Source organism: Dipodomys merriami, unplaced genomic scaffold (genome assembly GCF_024711535.1).
Source record: "Dipodomys merriami isolate MVZ:Mamm:240054 unplaced genomic scaffold, mDipMer1.0.p SCAF_541, whole genome shotgun sequence".
Lineage (NCBI taxonomy): Eukaryota > Metazoa > Chordata > Mammalia > Rodentia > Heteromyidae > Dipodomys > Dipodomys merriami.
The window spans coordinates 692986-712700 of NW_027206115.1; the positions used below are offsets into that span (position 1 = coordinate 692986).

The 19715-nt window shown below is 35.2% G+C and overlaps 1 pseudogene; it reads right to left on the reverse strand.

The window, feature by feature from the left end:
* Positions 1 to 3161: 3161 nt before the first annotated feature.
* Positions 3162 to 19503, reverse strand: LOC138811629 (GATA zinc finger domain-containing protein 1-like; annotated as a pseudogene).
* Positions 19504 to 19715: the final 212 nt, after the last annotated feature.

The window sequence follows — 19715 nt, forward strand, 5'->3', positions numbered from 1 at the left end:
GGCTAGAGCCAAAGGAAAAAAAAAATTTTTTTACTAGAGGTTTGATGTTATTTCAAGTTGAAAGCATATATAGGGCAAGGAGAATCTGGGTTTTTCCTGGAGCTGTAGAAATAGTAAGTAACAGATAGGCAAGGGCACAAGTTCCCTCTCCTGGGAGCATAGATAAGCATAAAGATCAGGTGGCAGTGCTTATGAATTCTTGTTCTTGACAATCAACCTTAGTTAACTCTGAAAGGGCTATTACAAGTGACTCCATGTAAAATCTTAGAGCATCCCTTCTTACCTGAACAGTTGTGTTTTCAGCTGACTCTGTGTGGTCGGTATATACCAGGACAAGTTTTATTATAACTGGTCCCTTTTGTTTCTGAGGTACTGTCCGAGTTAGTGCTTTTGTTCATTGTTTTGATGAGATATTCCAGTTAGTGCAATCCATTGTTGGAGCAAGGATTCACACAGGTAAATTGCGAAGGAGTCTGTGTCAAGAAAATTGGCCAAATTTCAGTAACAGTGAGTTAATAGAATTAACTTTCAAGCCAAAATTACCTTGAACACATTAAGTTTGAAAAGCTAATTTTGACAAATAATTCCTTGTAAGAAACATTCCTATGTAGTCCTGACTGCAAATATGAATAAGACTTAATCTGCAATAGCAAAAGATACAAGAGTAGCTGTGGCTAAAATTTAAAAGAGCAAAAGAATACACAGTTTAATTATTTTCATTGTATATAGTATTTTAGAATATTCATTCTGATTGACATCATTTTAGTTGCCAGTAAATATTTGGAGTACAATTAGGGATACATGCACAAAGTTTGATTTCTGTGGTATAATTTAAAGGGTATCTGCTTGGTATCCTGTTTTTGCCAGTTTTGTATCCTACAAAAGTTTCCTACTTGGAGAACTGAAATATAGAGACAGCAACAATTAACATTATAGTTTTATATACTTAGTTGTAAGCTGACCACTAAAAGGCCTCGAGATAGACAGACACTTGATTGAATTTTACATAAGACAGTTTTCAGGTTGTCAGTAGCTTGACACACTAATTAATAGTACAGAGGGAATTACTTTGATAAGTAATATTTTCTGTCAGTTTTACAATATTCTTAAGACATACCACCATTATAGACAAGAATTGGTGGCTAGTTTAGCTTCATTATATTAACCTTGATTTATACATAATCATTTAAATTACAACCAATCTAATCACATGCAAAAATTTTGTAAGTTCTATCTAATCTCTATTTGGAAACATACTCAGACCTTCTATTATTATCTATTATTATCAGACCTTCTATTATTATTAACATTTGGATATATCTTTAAATTTTGTTAGATAACTAGTTAAGATAAATTTCTCTCTTTTCAAGATTTTTCCTTATACAAAATTAGCAGTCCTTTTAAAAGCATATCCTCTATATGTACTCTTCACTGTCATTGTCCTGTTAGTACTTTAAAATGTCTTTGAAACAACCTTTAAATTATACTATATTGCTATTGAAGAAAATAAAATGCTCTGTATCTAGAAAGAAAAGTAATCTTATACTGGTATTTTTAATGCAAAAGTTATTGTTACAATCTCTATACACTGTCAAAAACCAAATCTCAAAACCTTGTTTGACACTTGAGTTTAAAATTGTACCCTTTATCCCCTATCTCCCCATTATTAATTTCTGAAAGACTGTATTTTGATTAAACCTGATTAAGATATGATGTCCAACTCTTCTAATAGCATTATGTATTAAAAATAAGCCATTTAAAAATGCTTACATACATGTGTACTTGAATTATGCATAAATATTTGGCTCAAAAATGAAAAACGGTCAAAGTATTTGTTTTCTATTAATTCTAGTGACAAAGGCTTTACACACTGCTTGATTGGTGAAAACACAAAAATAAATATGTGTAAATATTAGTTTAGGGTATTATTAGAAAAATTCTTTAATCATAAAATAATTACTATTTAAAAAATTAAGGTCTGAGAATGGAATCAAGATAAGAGCCTCTCTAAAATTAGAGAGAAAACGCCTTTTGAGGAACAAGATTAGACAGATTTGTTTGTGCTTTAACTGGTATCACAAAGATGGAGTGAATACCTTTCTGGGAACATTGAACCACAAAGTTTGTCCAGAGTTAGAGAAAGAAAACATGGTTAATTTTTTTTAAAAAGAGGATCCACTAGAGACTTAACCATCAAAAACCTCTCTCTAGGAAAAGATCTTAAGTCACTTTTTGATTTTTGATTGACAGGCTAGTACCATAAGGTGGATGAGAGAAACCACATGTCCTGTGCTAAAAGGACAAAGGACAAGAAACTATATTTTACACCATAAAGGATCAGAAAAGAGCTGGACATCATTGTACATCGTCTGGAAAAAGGTCATATGTAACTATGAGAGAAATCTTAAAAACAAATGCTGTTAACCATGAATAGAATATTATTAAAAGGACTGATTTGATAAAGAACTGAGCCTTTATATTAGAATATTAAATTGATCTTTGAGCATTCTCTAGGTGAGCCTTAATCTGCCTAAGATCTTGTAAAGAGTGTATGTGGTATACTCAAATCTGATTTTTGTGCTCATTCAGACTTTGTTTCCTCAGGATTGGAAGGGAAGTATATTCTAACTTAGGCCATGGCCTTTAAGAAGAGATTATTTTTCAAAGCAAGAAAGCCAGTGCTGCCAGGACCTTCCTTCTGGGGGGGTCTTCTTTTAATTTTTTTCAGGCTTTAAGGGATATTATGGCCAATCCTCAGCAAAAGGTTTTATTTTATGCTCTGGAAATCCTAACTTTCCCAGTGTTTCATGTTATATTTGCTTCTTTTTTTCTTTATTTGCCTAGCAAATGTTTTTCCTTCTCTCAAAATTTTTGGTATTGTGTCATAATTAGAAGAAGCAATTGACCAAGGGATATCTTCTTAAGGTATATCTTGCCTGACCCAATTCCTGTGTTCCCTTTTCTGTGATTCCTGGCCACTGTGATGTGAATTCGTTTAACTTACCATTTATTTCCCTGGTTGATTAATTAACATCTCCAAAATTAGGAACCAATATAATATTTTTCCATCTTAAGTGATTGTATGATGCATTTGGTCACAGTGAAGAGACAAGTAGTTAATATAGAAAATTGGTAGCAAAAGTGGGGTTGTTGCTGCAGGTCTAACTGATGATGTGCTTCAGAAATCTTTGGAATTGTTTTGCAGAAGGTATTTTAAATAGTTTTGAGTGGTTAGCTAGAGTCTCCTCTATATTGCTGCCAGCCAAACTTAGTGGGTAAATCTGTTAGAATCTAAACAAATCAGACTACAGATAGAAATGTGGATAGTAAAAACTCATTTGTTTCATATGTAAAAAGGACACTACTAGAAATTGTATTTTAACATCATCTTAAACAATAGTTTCCTTTTTCCACCTGCCCAAACACTTACTGCCTACTGTATTGATAGTCAGGCAGATCTGGACACTATAAGATTATGATAAAGACCTTGGTGTTAATTTTAACAATAATCAAATTGATGAGATTCCGGGAAACTTTGAAAGTGTGGATGAAATACAGTTTGGGATGTGAAATGGCCAACAGATTTTGGGAGCAAAAATTTTAGGGTAGTGTATTACAATGAATATAAATGGTTATTCACATACTCATATGTTAAGAGTTTTGAAACCCTGAAATTCAGTCCCCCTAACTCAACAAAATTGTACTAGTAATGAGATCTGGGTTTCATAAATAAAAAAAATACATGTGTACTAATTATTTCCAGGCAAAATGTGGACCCATGGGCTGTCCCCAAGCACAGTCTAGTGGGTTGGGAGTTAAAGGACATTTTTAAAATAGAATATCCTTTTACTTTTGTGAACGTTTTAGAATTTTATTGATCATTTCACATTACTTTCAGTCCTCACACATTTGTACAACAAACTTCATTATTAACATGTTTATTTATGTGTAATTTTGATCATAGTGACCTTATTTTGTGATATGAAGGCTAAACAATCTTTATAGTTTAATTATTTGTTGTACCGAGTGTTCTTTTACTTCCAAGTTCAGTAAAATAAGGAGTTTTAAAGACAATCTTGAATTCTTTCATATGAAGGATGGGACAGGGAGATAAAGAGGAAAATTATATTTTTAAGAATTAGGAAAGAACAATATAACAGTTTGCTAAAATTATAGCAGTGACCATATAAAGGTGAATTTTACTGTATGATCTGAGAGTTAATATTAGCAATTAAGTTTGGGGAAATAAGAGCTTTGTATTGTCAATATCTTGACTATCATGTAACCTCAGTCATGCTTGGAAATTTAAGTTATTCCAAAGTTAATGGATGTAGCTTTTTTTTTTTTTTTTTTTTTTTTTTTTTTGTCAATCGTGGGGCCTGAACGCAGGCCTGAGCACTGTACCTCAGCTCTTCAACTCAAGGCTACTACTCTACCACTTGAACCTCAATGCCACTTCCAGAATTTTTATTTTTGGGTCCGGTCGTGGGGCCTGAACTCTGGGCCTGGGCGCTGTCCCTCAGCTCTTTAGCTCAAGGCTAGCGCTCTACAACTTGAGCCACACCGCCACTTACAGCATTTTTCTTTTTGCTTATGTGGTGCTGAGGAATTGAACCCAGGCCCCCAGGCATGCAAGGCAAGTGCTCTACCACTGAGCCACCTTCCCAGCCCCACTTCCAGCATTTTCTGTGGTACTGTGGAATCAAACCCAGGGCCTCATGCATGCAAGCCAAGCACTCTACAACTGAACCACCTTCCCAGCCCCTGATACAGCTTTTGAATATGTTTGTTACCTGATAGGTTTTGACATTGTGGAAAGAGCCATTGATGTTTCTGACATCATTTGCTCAGAATAGATTGGTGAACTAAGAATTTTATCCATGTAGAATTAATTCAACTGTTCAAAAAAATTTAAAACAATTGGCCATGCCAGATGATTTATGATATATTACAAGCCTTTAAATTATTATCACAACTCTCTACACAACACCAGATCATATTTAGGAGAAACTTACACCCAAATCAGGTCTTATACTCTTCACATTTACTACTAAGTCTCAACAGAGAAAACACTATGAGGCACAACCTAAAACCAAGGCAAACTGGACCTTAAATAACTACATGTGAAATCAAATTCAGGAAAATAGAGATAATTTTCAGAGAAAAAGTTCCTTTCTTAATCAACAAAGAAATATGCAAAATGAGAGCTATAGAAACATGAAAAAAATTTCAAAAGCCAAATGAGATGCAGTTCAGAAATAGCTTCATAATGTCAGTGAATAATAGGCCTGACATATAATTCGCAATAGAAATTCAGAAGAAAAAATAAGCACACACATATTTTTAGTGTACAGTATCCCTGATAAAAGCCATAGTATCACTAAGAAAATCCATAGTCCAACAAAAATAGGAAAATTTGCTGTAATAGTGACCCAATATCATCGAAGGTAGAAATATACATTAAATTTGTACTAATAGTATTAAAAAAGATGGCCAATAAAATATGTAAAATTGTTTAATGTAGATTAGCAAAAATATAGTACCTATCACATTTCCTACTCCTGTGAAATTATTTATATATAGATTATGGGAGCCCTTGGAAAAATAAATACCTGGAAGTGTAACACATTAAAAAAAGTTTTGCAAACTAATAGATGATAAATATTAACAGTACAGTGGAGAAAACTAAACAAGGCAGTAAACTCCCATGTGTCTTTCTTCATATAGAATAATTCATTCATATTTTTTTTTAATGCTAGAAAGTAATACTTAACACTGACATTGTAGAAAGATCCATCAATGCTTCTCACATGGTTTGTTCAGGATAGATTGGTATAATTAGAATTCCATCTTATTGTACAATAAGTTTAATTAAACAATTGTCAAAAAATTGGGAAGTGCTTTGTAATACTTATAGTGAATCAAATTTCCATATGATAAACAATATTACTTATAATACTCCCACTAGCTATTTAACAATAGCGTATTCAATAGTATTCTTCCAAAACTAATTCATCTTATCATAGATAGATAATATAATAATGAGCAAGACAGGGAAATATTAGCAGCATAAAAATGCACGTTATCGAGGAATTTAGAAAGTGAATGTGAATTATTGAGGGAATGAAAATCTGACAAGATACCACTTGCAAATTTTTAGTAGTTACATGGTCATCATATTTCAGAGATACACCAAAGACAGTGACTGACAAATCTATGGCAATAGAGGCACTATATCTAACCAGGAAACAAAAGCCAGACAAACTACTACATATAAAACTGCAAAGAAGTCACAGTACTTCACAGGGAGAGCAAAATAACAATATGCAGTAAGAACATATATCTTTTCCTTCCAAACAGAACTCTACATTATGCAACACTTGTGGCTCAATTGAAATTAGATATCATGATGACACAAGATTATGGCCCCAGGTCATTAAGGACCAAGAAAATAATTTCTTCCAGAAGGGTTACACAGAAGACAATTTCCACATACATCAAAACGTACATATTTTTGAAAAATATATTTGGCTAGCTTTGAGTTATTAAACAATATGGATGCTGAGTGTTGATGCTTCATGCTTATAGTCTTAGCAACTCAAGTTGATGAGATTTGAGGATCTAGGTTCAAAGCCACCCCAGGGCAGGAAGGACCATTAGACATGTATCTGCAATTAATTGCCTGAAAACTGGAAGTGTAGCTGTGGCTCAATGTGGTAGAGCCCTAGCCTTGGAAAATGCTCAAGGATAGTGCCCATGCCCTGAGCTGAAACCCCATGCTGATCAAGATAAAAACAAGCGAGACTTATTACCATATGATGTATGGTACCTTTGCTGCAGTACATAGAGCTGTGTCCTGAAGAGTTCGCTGGTATCCAGATTGATCAAAACCTGGTTAGCTAAAAAGCTGGGCACTAGTGGCTCATGCTTGTAATCCTAGCTACTGAGGAGGCTGAGATCTGAGAATCTAGGTTTGAAGCCAACATGGGCAGACAAATCCCAGAGACTCTTATCTCCAATTTACCAGCAAAATGTCAAAAGTAAAGGCATGATTCAAGTGGTAAAATGCCAAGTGTGAGTTCAAGCTCATATACTGACAAAGAAGTTTCTGCCTGGAAATGGTGGACATAAAGATGGGATGCTAGCTTGAAAGGGCCAGCCAGGGCTCCTCATAGAGGAGAAGATACACAAGATGAAGAGAGACTTGCCGGAAATTGTTCCGAGGGCAGAACATATCCACCCCCAAACTGGGAAATGGGGTCCTGCCTGGTCGAAGATCCCCCATCATGGCTGATTGAGCTGTATCAGCCAGGAGTGAGACTTGCCAGAATTCGTTCTGAGGGCAGAACAACTCCACCCCTAAACTGGGAAATGGGGTCCTGCCTGGTCAAATAACCTCCCTAATCCCTGTTTGAGATGGGTTAGCCCCCATGGCCCAAGGAAAGCAGCATGCCCCAAACCTCAGGACGGCACATGCCTCATGGAGTAAGGCACCTCACTGTCTGCACGACATGCAGAAATCGTTGCTGTGGTACTTGCACTCAGTATGTAATTGAGCAACAGGCGGTATGTATTTACAGGCTGTCACAGATGGTGAAGCCTTGTGATCACACAAATGGACACATAAGGTTTATGAAATCAGTGGCAAAGATCTTTAGAGTTAGAAGAATTTAGAATTAGAAGAAGCTCACAATATGTAGCATAATTATCAAATTCAAATTGGCCTAACAAATTTATAATTCAGAAAATAACTACAGCAACCAGTTAGTTATATTAACACAAAATATTAAGGTAGAGAGCCAAATATTAAAACCTACAGTGACACAAATAATCACAGATATACACTTTCATCTAGAACACACAAAAAGGGTAAGATGGCACAAGTAAAATTCCTAAGCTCCCAAGTATTAAAATACAAAGGAAAGAAAGCAAAGGGACAATGAATAAGGACCATAAGGTAAGATCACACCATAGGAGATTTCAACTATACATAGTACGTATGAGCAAAGGGACAATGAATAAGGACCATAAGGTAAGATCACACCATAGGAGATTTCAACAATACATAGTACGTATGAGCACCTGTGGAGGACAGTAAGAATAAGAAGAGTAGCTGGCATAAGATCAGAAGTAAGGATGTGAGGAAGTCAAAATCTTACTGATATAATTGAAATTTAAATAGAATAAAGTCATAAAAAACATAACATAATAGGTGTACACATCTAATTCAATAATAAAATAGTATAATAGATATAAAATATGTATGTCATATATAGAAAACATTGTATAGAATAAAATTTCAAAAGAAGAACTTTACATACAAATCAAGTACATTTAATTATTAGGAACATGTATAGAAAGCTTTAATATTTAATTTATAAGAGAATTAGAGTAATTATCAGAATTTCCAGCTTTACAGATAAACTTTCTTCAGGCCTATTTTAATCTGAATTAGAAATAATCATTAAAGGAAGCCCACACTACTTTTTTTTATTGTTGATCAAGGCAACATTTTACTTGATTAAACCTTTGAGGAGAAGTTTAAAACTGAATATTTTGTAGTTATATAAAAATATAATCCATTTTTTGAGTTTCTGGAAGTAAATTATGAATAAAAACAGATCGTGCCTACTCCTAATGGTCTCTCAGAAATTGCATCCTTTGCCTGGGAAGATACACAAACAGAAAGCTAACATTCACCTTCAAATACATTTTGTTTTCTCTAAGTCATGACTTTTTGAGGCATGAATCAAGCAGTACAATGCCAAGTGTGAGGTTCAAGCCCATGTACTGACAAAGAAATGTCTGCGTGGAAATAGTAGACACAAAGATGGGATGCTAGCTTGAAAGGGACAACCAGGGCTCCTCATAGAGATGATACAGAAGATGGAGTAAGACTTGTTGGAAATTGTTCTGAGGGCAGAACATATCCACCCCAAACAGGGAAATGGGGTCCTGCCTGATCAAAGAACCTCCATCATGACTGGTTGAGCTGAATCTGCCCCATGCTAGGCTTGGCAGAATTTGTTAACAATTACTAGGTGATTGGGAACACACTTTTTAGTTTCCCATATAAGAATTTTATGGGCTGAGCTCTGGTGGCTCCTGTAATCCTAGCTACTTAGCAGCTGAGGATCATGGTTCAAAGCCACGCCAGGGAAGAAAGTCCATGAGATTCTTATCTCCAATTAACCACTAGAAAACTGGAAGTGGAGCTGTGGCTCAAAGTGGTAGAGTACTAGCCTTGAGCAAAAAGAGCTCAGAGACAGCACCTAGGCCTCATGTTCAAGCCCCACAACCGACCAAAAAAAGCAATTCGTGGAAGAAGTTATCTTCTTCAGAGTTGTATAAATATAAGAAAATGAAAAATCCACTTTTGGGTTTGTTTGTTTTGAACCCAGGGTCTTAGGCATGCTGGGTAAGGGATATATTACTGAGTTTCCCAGCCTCTGATTTAGTTGTAACTACAAGTGTTTGGTAACTGTCTCCTAAACATTATTGCAGGAGTAGGTCCAACATGAGTCCATATATAGCCCTTTTCTGGTCTGGTGGAGACAGTGGGAAATGGTGGTGACCTTGACTTGAAATACTCAGACGGTGCATGACAAACAAATTCCAAGTATTCCATCTTCCTGGGAAGGTCTTCCTCTGGCCATATGATATGAGACAAAGGATCAAACTGATCTGTGGGGTTAGAGCGAGTGGGAATGAGCTACATCAGTGCTGCGCTCTTCTCTCAATACTGGTCGTAGATAAAACCCCTGATCTGAGCATAGTAGAGCTTTCCATGTTGATTATCAATCACAGAAACATCATCACCATTTTGGTAATATACTCCGTTGTAGAACATTGATTTTGCAGTGATGATGGTGGAAACAGACTCAGGAGCTCTGATGGGATTTTTTAATTTAAAAATATGTCTTCAATCTTTACTAGCCATACAACCGACCATGGTCTCATATCTAAAATATACTTGGAACTCAAAATTTAAGTCCCCAAACAACAAATTCTCAAATAAACAACTGCCCAATAAATAAGTGGGCTAAAGATATAAAGAGAAACGTCTCTGAACAAGAAAGAAGGATGGCCAATATACACATGAAGAAATGCTCAACATCACTAGCCATAAAAGAAATGCAAATCAAAACAACATTGAGATACCACCTCACTCCAATTAGAATGGCAAAAATCAAGAACTCTAACAACAACAGATGCTGGAGGGGATGTGGACAGAAGGGAACCTTACTTCATTGTTGGTGGGAATGTAAACTTTTTCAACCACTTTGGAAAGCAGTATGGAGATTCTTCAAAAGACTTCACACAGAGCTCCCCTATGACCAAGGAATCCCACTTTTGGGCATTTACCCAAATGTTTACAAACAAGACCACACTAAAGCTACCAGCACAACTATGTGTATTGAAGCATTATTTACCATAGTTAAGATATGGAACCAACCCAGATGCCCTTCAGTAGATGAATGGATCAAGAAAATGTGGTATATATACACAATGAACTCTATGCCTCCATCAGAAAGAATGGCATTGCCCCATTTGTTAGGAAATGGAAAAACTTGGAAAAAATTATATTAAGGGAAGTAAGCCAGGCCAAAAGAAACACAGGTCCCATGGTTTTCCTTATTTTTAATATCTAGTATATGTATGAGTCAAGCCAAAAAGGTCAGATAATGTGATGGTAGGAAAATGAACCCTTAGATATGTATTTTAATGTTTTTTTCTTCTTTCATGCATGTGTTTCTAATGCATTTATAAGATTATTTCTTTTTTGCTTTGTATGTCCCTCCCCCACATTATTACCCCCGCTTTCATTATATTTGATGTCAGTATAACTTGTGGAGGAGATGGGGAAAAACAAGTCGTTTAAGGATTCAGGTGGACCTGTTGCAACAATGAGAAGTACAAATTTTCATGTCAAAAACGAGCTTTACAAGGTCGGTGGGGGATAATGGGGGAAGGATTGGGTGGGGGAGAGCGGGGAGGTTGGGAAAGGAAGTGAAGGGTAAACAAAGGAGGAGGCTGCAATGCTTGTTAAGAAATGTATGCATTATCCTGCCCATGTAATTGTAACCCCTCTGTACAGTATGTTCACAAATAAAATAAAATAAAATAAAATAAAATAAAAATAAAAATATGTCTTCACCCTTTTCCTTTAGTGGAAACTTTCTTTCTGGCAGCTTTTTAAATAAATGAATAAATAGAAATAATCTGAAACAAAATAATACAGTACCTTATATGGTGCTTCTCAATGAAAATAGATTAATTCAGTATGTCTTGGTGGTCCAAGAGGTGAAAATAGCTATGGAGCAGCATTATCAAAATGAGCATTGAAACAAAAAATAGTCAATGATTTCAACCCAAATGACTAGATTCACAAATGAAGTAATCTTTGGCCATACTGAAATCCACTGCCCTCTGGATTACTGTAGCTATAATAGCAAGCAGCAGTGTCACATCCTGAACAGAATTCAGTAAGATTAGCATCTGCAGTTTTTAGTACAACTCTAGCATTCATGTTTGTCTGAACACTAAGCTGTGATAAAATTGTGATGAGCTATCAGCTTTGTGATGTCATATGCACACAAATTTATGCCAGTATAACTATCACATGTTAATAGTCTTATTCTCTAAGGCATCTTATTGCCCCACTGTTACTATTGAACCTGTACCTAAAATGCAGTCACTAACTCTTCAGTGACTAACAAAATGAAATGTAGCATAGATAGAAAGCACCTTTGCCATATGGTTCCCGCATGGATGGAATCTGGTAGATAAACCACATCACAGTTGGCAAAAATTTCTCCATAAAAGTTGAGTGTATGACATGTGATTCACATTGTGTTCAAAGTAGAAAAAATTACTTGACACCAGAAAACTTGGATGAAATTGGACAAAAGTCCAATTCATATAAATTAGAATGAAAAGAAATTGGCTTCTGTATAAACATACATATGTTTATACATATACAGTGAGAAATAGAAACATGGCAACCTCATACCCTAGGTCAGTTATTGCATGTGTGGCATACCAAATTTAATTGGTATATAAAGATATACAATCCATGGAGCCATAGCAGAAAAATGAGTTTGGAGAAATATATACAATTATAAGCAATTTTGGTATCTTAGAGTAAATATGAGCTCATGGTGGAAAAATGTTATTTTTTCCATTCTAGTCCTCTTAAGGCATGAATAAAATAATTAAGAAATTTAAGATATTAAAAACATAGCAGCTAATAATGCTTGATATGAAATGTATTCATTACCATCTTCATGTAACTGTAACTCCTCTGTTCAGTATTTTTACAATCAAAAACCAAAAAAATGAACAAAGAAACAATAAAAGAAATTAGCATGCCATTGAAAATGTTGAAGAAATACAGAGGATTTTATGTAAGGGGATTCAGTATCTAGGTACAGATGATAGGTAGCACCTAAGCTACCTATCTCCCTCATAATCCAGAAAACGTTGCTGGCTGGAATCTCAAAAATGAACTCTGTGCTCTTTGCAAAGAACTAATTCCCTGTCACATAATCTTCAGTGAGACTCAGGGAGGGAAGGGAGGATACAATTCTCAATCACTGTGATGATAACGAATTGATACCCTTCCATTCCTCGTTTTTCCAAAGTGCTTGTTATATTTATTCTTGAACTTGAGTCTTGATTTCTGAGTTCTAATCCTAGCTCTAGAAAATGTGTCCTGCTTTCATGCAGCAGGTATAGAGCAAATGGTAATGGAATAGATTAATTTATATATTCCATTAACAAATGCCTTGCTACCTCTTTAATTGAAGTTTTCTTTTGGTTAAGTCATGTGAGTCCAAGGATGTAATTGTGCTGTATCTTTACTGAGGTTGTTTATGAAGAAGATGACCATTTGGATTTTTAGTCACTAGAAGCAGGAAAGGGATTATATTTATAAAGGCAATAGGTGAATTGAAAGTGAATAGATGTACTTTGTGGTAGAAGATGAAGTGAACTTTTTGAGTGAGCTGTTGGAGGAGTTTATTTTCCTTCAGTCGCTGGATAAGTTCTTACTAACCAGTAGATAATATTGGTTATTTAATAATATTAGTTTATTAATCTTATATGTTGAGGTAGGAAGCAAGAAATGAGAATGAGAAATACTGGCGGCAACTTTTAATATCTTAGAATAGTACTTTTAAGTTAAGATAAGTATTACTTTATCTTACCAAGCTGCCTTAATTTTAATGTTTGCTACACTGAGTAAAAGGCCAACTGATTAAAGAACATTTGTGCCTTTAGTACTTTTTATACATATTTTCAATGGGCCTTCTAGAAAATTTATGACAATTTATATTACTCTCAGTAATACATGAATTTATTTCATTTGATTACAAATATGTTTTATTTTGTCTTTTGTGCCAGTACTGGGGAGGAAACTCAGGGCCTTACTGGTGCTTTGTAGTTTATTGTCCTCTACAACTTGAGCTATAAACTCTACTTGTAGCTTTTTGGTGTATAATTAGAAATGAGAGTCTTAAGGACATTCTTGCTTGGGCTGTCTTTGAGCTAAGACCCTCAGCCTTCTGAGATGCTATGATTAAAAGTGTGAGCCACTACTGTAGAATAGAAAGATTTCATTTTAGCGAGTTTTGAAAAACAACTAAAAAAAGTTGTAGTATTCATTTTGCTGCCTGCACACTTGTATCTAAAGGCTTTAAAACCTTTTAAAAAGTTTATGATATTAACTATCAAATGTATTGCAAATTAATTTTTATAAACCATAAACATATCTGTTGGGTTTTTGTCCATCTCATGGAAGATGGACAGGGTCCGAGGAAAGGTAAGTGGGCCACTTGCCCATTCCCCAGCCTCCCTTAGCCTCAGAGACAGACAGATGCAGCAGGGAGTCAAGTCAAGCAGGAATTTATTATCACACAACAAACATTTTTAAAGCAAAAAAACCTGCATGGCATAAAAGGGGAGGAAAAGGAACTAACCAATCACTGTAGAGGTCACCCTATCATGCATATAAAAATGATTTTTTCAAATATTTTTTGGTATTTTCTTACTTTTTATTTTTGTGTTTTGCTTTTAGATTTGTCCCTGACACCACAGTTAGAAAACTTGATGTCTGTTTTCTTCAAATGCTTTCATGACTTCATTTAAACTATATATGAATTTATTTATATTTTAGCTATGAAATACAGATTTAAATGTAGTACCTTTCCTATTATTGCCAGCAACATACTAGTTATTTGTTGGGGTGTGCTTTATGTTAGAACTGGAGCTCAATGCAGGATCTCATTTCCTCAGCTTCTTTGTTCAAATCTGGAGTTCTACCACTTGCATCACAACTTCAGTTTTTTGCTGTGCAATTGGAGTAAGAGGTCTGATTGACCTTCTGGCTGTCTTTGAACTGCAGTCCTCATATCTCTGTCTCCTGAGTTATTAGGATTGCATGTGTGAACCTCCAGTAGCTGGCTAGCAGTTAGGTATTGTTATTAGCATTATTTTCTCTCTAGTTGAAACCACATATTTTAAAAAATAGGAAAATTGATTGAGGGCTTTGCCTCATTTCACTTATTTTCTCTTTATTTTGGTTTATTTTTCCTACCACTGAGTTTACGGATCCCTACGTTGGATAACTTGATAAAAATTGATAAAAATCAAAAGTCTTGCTGACTTCTTATTCCCTCTCCTGGTCCAGAGAACTGTTAGCATTCTTCCCCCTCTATGTACTTTTCTACTTTGACTTTCTTCTGTGTGGTTTCTTGGTTATATGCCAAATTTTATCTTCCCTTATTCCCCTTGAGAATCTGTTGCTATGTTATGTGTCCCTGAGTTATTACTTTTATTTTTTCTTTGAGTTGATCACATACAAACTTTTTTATTCTTATGTTTGTTTGGTTTTGTTTTCCCACAGAATTTTATTATTTTAGCACAGGCTGTCCATAAACACTCAATTGTTCTGCCTTAGCACCCAGCATGTTGAAAATAAGAAGCATTTGTCACCATGCATAGTGGTTTCTTATTTGTATTTTTTATTTTCATGCTTGTTGTGTACTTATTTACCAATTTTTGTACATATCATACTATTTTGTTGGAATCAAGGACTTTTTAAAATACAGGATATGACATTTTTAGAACTTTAGTGTTGTTTGAATTCATTTTATGTGTGTGTGTGTGTCATGGATCATCTCTTAAATATATGTACAACTCTTCTTACTTTTATTGTCATTACATCACTCAATATTCAATTTACTTTAACTCAAGTACATGAAATTTGTTCATGATTTCTCCTGTACCCTGTAACACTAATAGAATCTATCCTGTACCCTTGACTTTTGAAAAAAAATAAGTAATTACTATAAATATATGAATTTTCCTGAGAGACTTCCTGTTCTGGAAGGTTATAATTCACAGAGTAGGAGTAGTTCAGAGATGAAGGGGAAGTTCTGTTGGAATAATTGGAAGTATTTTACAATATTGGTTGGGAAGTATTGAGAGTAGGTATTTACAGCACAGGTTAGTGGGGAGATGAAATGAGTTATTCAGGGGAGGGGAAAGGTATCTAATGTGGTATTCACCCCGTATTGTGAAACTGTGGAGAAAAGAATAAATGCATACACAGATGTTTAGGTGCAAACTTCAGTAATAAGGAGTCTGAGGAATGACAAGGAAAAAAGCGAAAGGATAATAGAAGAAGAGGAAGAAGTACATTAGCCAATAGGACATTCAGAAACAGGAAATAGAAGGCTGAAATAAAAAAACACAGCAAAGGAAATAGAACCGAAAAACAAATGATCATTATTTGAGCAGATTATTAGGAGGTGGTTTGTTATTGATAAAAATTAGGGAATGGAGGTGGGAGATACATGAGTAATATATATTACTGTATACAGGGATTGAAACTCAGATATGATAGCAATAATTGTTGGGAAATATGGTTCTGATAAGATGATTTCCATTAAAGAAGTGTGAAAAAGAAAAAAAGGGGGAAAAGTTTGGTGATATGAAGCTCAAGGATTAAATGGAGAAGGTTGATTGGTAAGATTCTTATCTCTAAAACTACCAGAAAACCAGAAGTAGAGCTGTGGCTCAAAGTAGTAGAGCATCATCCATGAACAAAAGAGGTCAGAGACAGTGCCGAAGCCCAGAGTTTAAAACCTGTGACTGCAAAAAAAAAAAAGAAAGAAAGAAAAAGAAAGGAATAATTGGTGGCTATTATATTTCATATACAATCATTTCCCTTAAGAAGAGCAAGGAAGAAAAAATGGGGAAAAGTGTGGTAAGATTGAAAGGTGAATCACCTCCTTCTGATTTACAACTTGGAGAAACCAGAGATAATCTTATACAGATTAATAGCTAATAGGCTTACAAAGAGTAATTTTAAGAATCTTTAGCTGTAGCTTTCCTTGTTAAACCAGACTCTAGAAGATAGTGTACTGTCGTTCTCCAAAATACTTTTCCTATAGTAGTTGCTGTCAGTGGTCTTTTCAGGCTGTTGTAAGATGGCTGCCCATTCTCCTCTTTAGGTTTCTGGGATCCCTTAACATTTTACACAGTTGGGATCTACAGCCCAATTTGAAAGAGGATTAACTTGTAGAAACTATGGTTCAGATGTGATGGTTTCCATTTTAAAAAGAAAAAGAGAAAGAAAACAGAGAGGGAGGGTGCAATATGGAAGTCAAGAATAATACATAGATGGTTGATTGGTGTGATTGATAAGTCTGGCAACGAACAAATAGACCACCCAATACGTTTGAACCAATAAAGTGTCAATGACTGATTGTCTTTCATACAGCAATTGTGAAGTCTTAGTTGATTTTATAATGTCTTCTCTGTACATTGCAACATGTTTAGTTTTGTTACCCTAAGAAGTCCTCTTAAGTGGACCGCTTAAAAATATTTGCTTTCTCAGAACCAATTGCCATGTTTTGAGACAAGCAGCTGTTTGTCATAGAACTTAAGGTTTTATTTTGGTTGATAATGAGGCCTCAACTGACATAGGAGAACAGGCGTGTGTATGAATACAGTTACCCAGTGCTTTACTCTCAGCTAAATCTGTTAACTAATGAATGAATAAATAGCACTCTGAGTGGTAGCCATTGTGTTATATTTATTTTGATGGCAGAAGATGATATAATCATACTGAGTGGAACAACTGAAGAACCTTTCAAGAAGAGAGTAGCAAGTTTCCAGGTTTAGTAATTCTCTGTAGCCTATGGTTGGAGGTGATCACACAAAGTAGAGAGACATGATTCAGGAAAACTAGATAAGGGAAAGCAAGAGAACAATTTTACTCCTTTGACTTTTCTTATTAATCAGTTATTAAAGAATTTAAAAGGAGTAATAATTTATGCTATACATTTGATTTAAAAGTGTTTATATATATATATATATATATATATATATATACATATATAATACACACAACATTTTCATTATCCGCTCAGAAAGCATTGGGCGGTTTGATTTCCTTGGTTATAGAAAACTGTGAAAAAAGAAACATAGATGTTCAAGAGTCTTTACTGCAAACTGACTTGTAATATTCAGGATAGATGACCAAAAATGGTATTGCTTGATCACAAGCTAGTTTTATGTTGAGTTTTTAGGAATATTTAATCTGTCTTCCTGAATATTACACTACATTCATTCCCACTAACAGTATACTAAAGCTCCTTTTTCCTCAACTCACAACCAGCATTTATTTTTTGTATACTTGATATAGGATGCTTTCACAGGGGTAAGATGAAATCGCAATATAACTTTGATTCATATTAAAATGAGAATTTTGAGCATTTCCTCATGTCTTTATTGGTAATTCTTTCTTCTTTTTGTGAGAAATTATGTGATTTCTTTGTCCACTCATTGGTTTACTGAATTTAGGACAGCTTACTTTGGGATTGCCTTGTCTATTGTGGATATTATGCCCTTGTCAGATGTATAGCTGATAAAGATGTTCCATTTTGAGATCTTATGCCCAGATAAGGATTCCCAAAGACCACCAAGTAACTGATTCTGATGCAAGCACACGAGAGTCATTTATTGCAAACTCCAGCCTGGACTCACAACGGGCACCTGTGGAGCAGGTCAGAGTTGAGAGCCCTGACTTCCCAGTTTAGCAAGGGTAGGGGGTTTCCAACTTAAGGGTTACATGAATGGTTGAAATTTAATGAGTGAATCTTGTAACAATCTTATTGGCTGGCATGCATGAGCTAAGTTGTTAAGCAGCAAACTATGTTAACTATGTTATCTTAAGAAACATCTGGAGCTTTAGGTACCTTCCTGTCATCCACTGATGGCTATTGCTAGGCTGTAGCTAGGGCAGAATGTTATTAGGACATTTTGCAGTTTTTCCAGGAACCTGAGTTCATACTTTCAGTAAAAGTCCTCACAATGGATACTTTCAGTAAAGGCCTTCACAATGGATACTTTCAGTAAAGGCCTTCAAAAGTCCAGAATGGCTGTACTTTGGCTATCAGTACATTGATTTTTTTTTCTTGATTAAATACAAATTTTGCTGTACAGACATTTTTTGCCTTGTTACAAAATGATTTCTCAATTATCAATAAGCTGAACCCCTGGTCTGTATTCAGAAAGTTCCTTCCTAATATGCCAGTAGTTTTAGTGTTCCTCCTAACCAGTCTTGTATTTGTTTCAAGATTTTAGGTCTTAAATTGAAGTGTTTGTTCCATTTTGAGTAGACAGTGTGACAGTCAAGAGATCCAGCTTTGGTTTTTTTACATATGGATGTGTTATAAGGTGAATCATCCCAGAAGCCACATTTTTTAATATAAAATATTGGAGTCTTTATTATACAATTAGCAGGCTACAGGCAGACCGTAGTTACAAAGGCCTGCAGCACTCAACTACACAAAACAGAATTAGGAAAAACGAGAGAGAGGAAGAAAAGAACAAAAACAATACCAGCAAGCTAATTCAGCTCTGATGGAGAACAAAATTTGGGATGCCATGATGACCAGAGACAAGCCAGAAGACAGGACACAGGACAGGATCATGGAGACATGATGGTAGAGGCAGCTAGGCTGGTCTGGGCCTAAATAGGGCCCAAGCCCAGGGTAGGGCCACAGGAAATTCCCAGTCCCAGGCAATGGACTGACAGATTCATTAACTTCTCAGCCAAGTACTGGCTACAGCCTCCATGGTTCCAGGCATGCCCATCACCTGGGAGGTAGGTGATGGGTGGGGGCATTTCCTTCCCCCAGCAAGAAGACAAGATGCTAGGTCCTGCCACCCAACCTTGTAACCAATAAGGTGCCAGCCATATTCAAATATCCAATTTTCCTAACACCATTGGTTAAAGATTGCCATTTTTTCCAACATGTACTTTTTACTACTTTTATCAAATCCCAGATGCACGCAAGTATATGGGTTTATTAATGCGACTTCTAGTTTATACTACTGGTCTTCAAACCTATTTTTGTGCCAGTACCAATCTTACTTGCTACTGTAGCTCGTTGTAAAGTTAAAGTTTTGGAATGTCATACCTTCGTTCATTATTGCTAATTTACCCAAAATTCCTTCTGTTGTTCTAGAACTTTCATTAGAATTTTTATATTGTCTTTATCTCAGTCAAAAATGACATTGGGATTTTTATGTATGTTGTACTGAATTTGTAGATTTCCTTTGGCAGTATGTCCATTTTCACAATACTAATTTTGCAAGTCTGAGAACTTGGAGGTATTTTCACTCTTAATCATTTCTTCAGT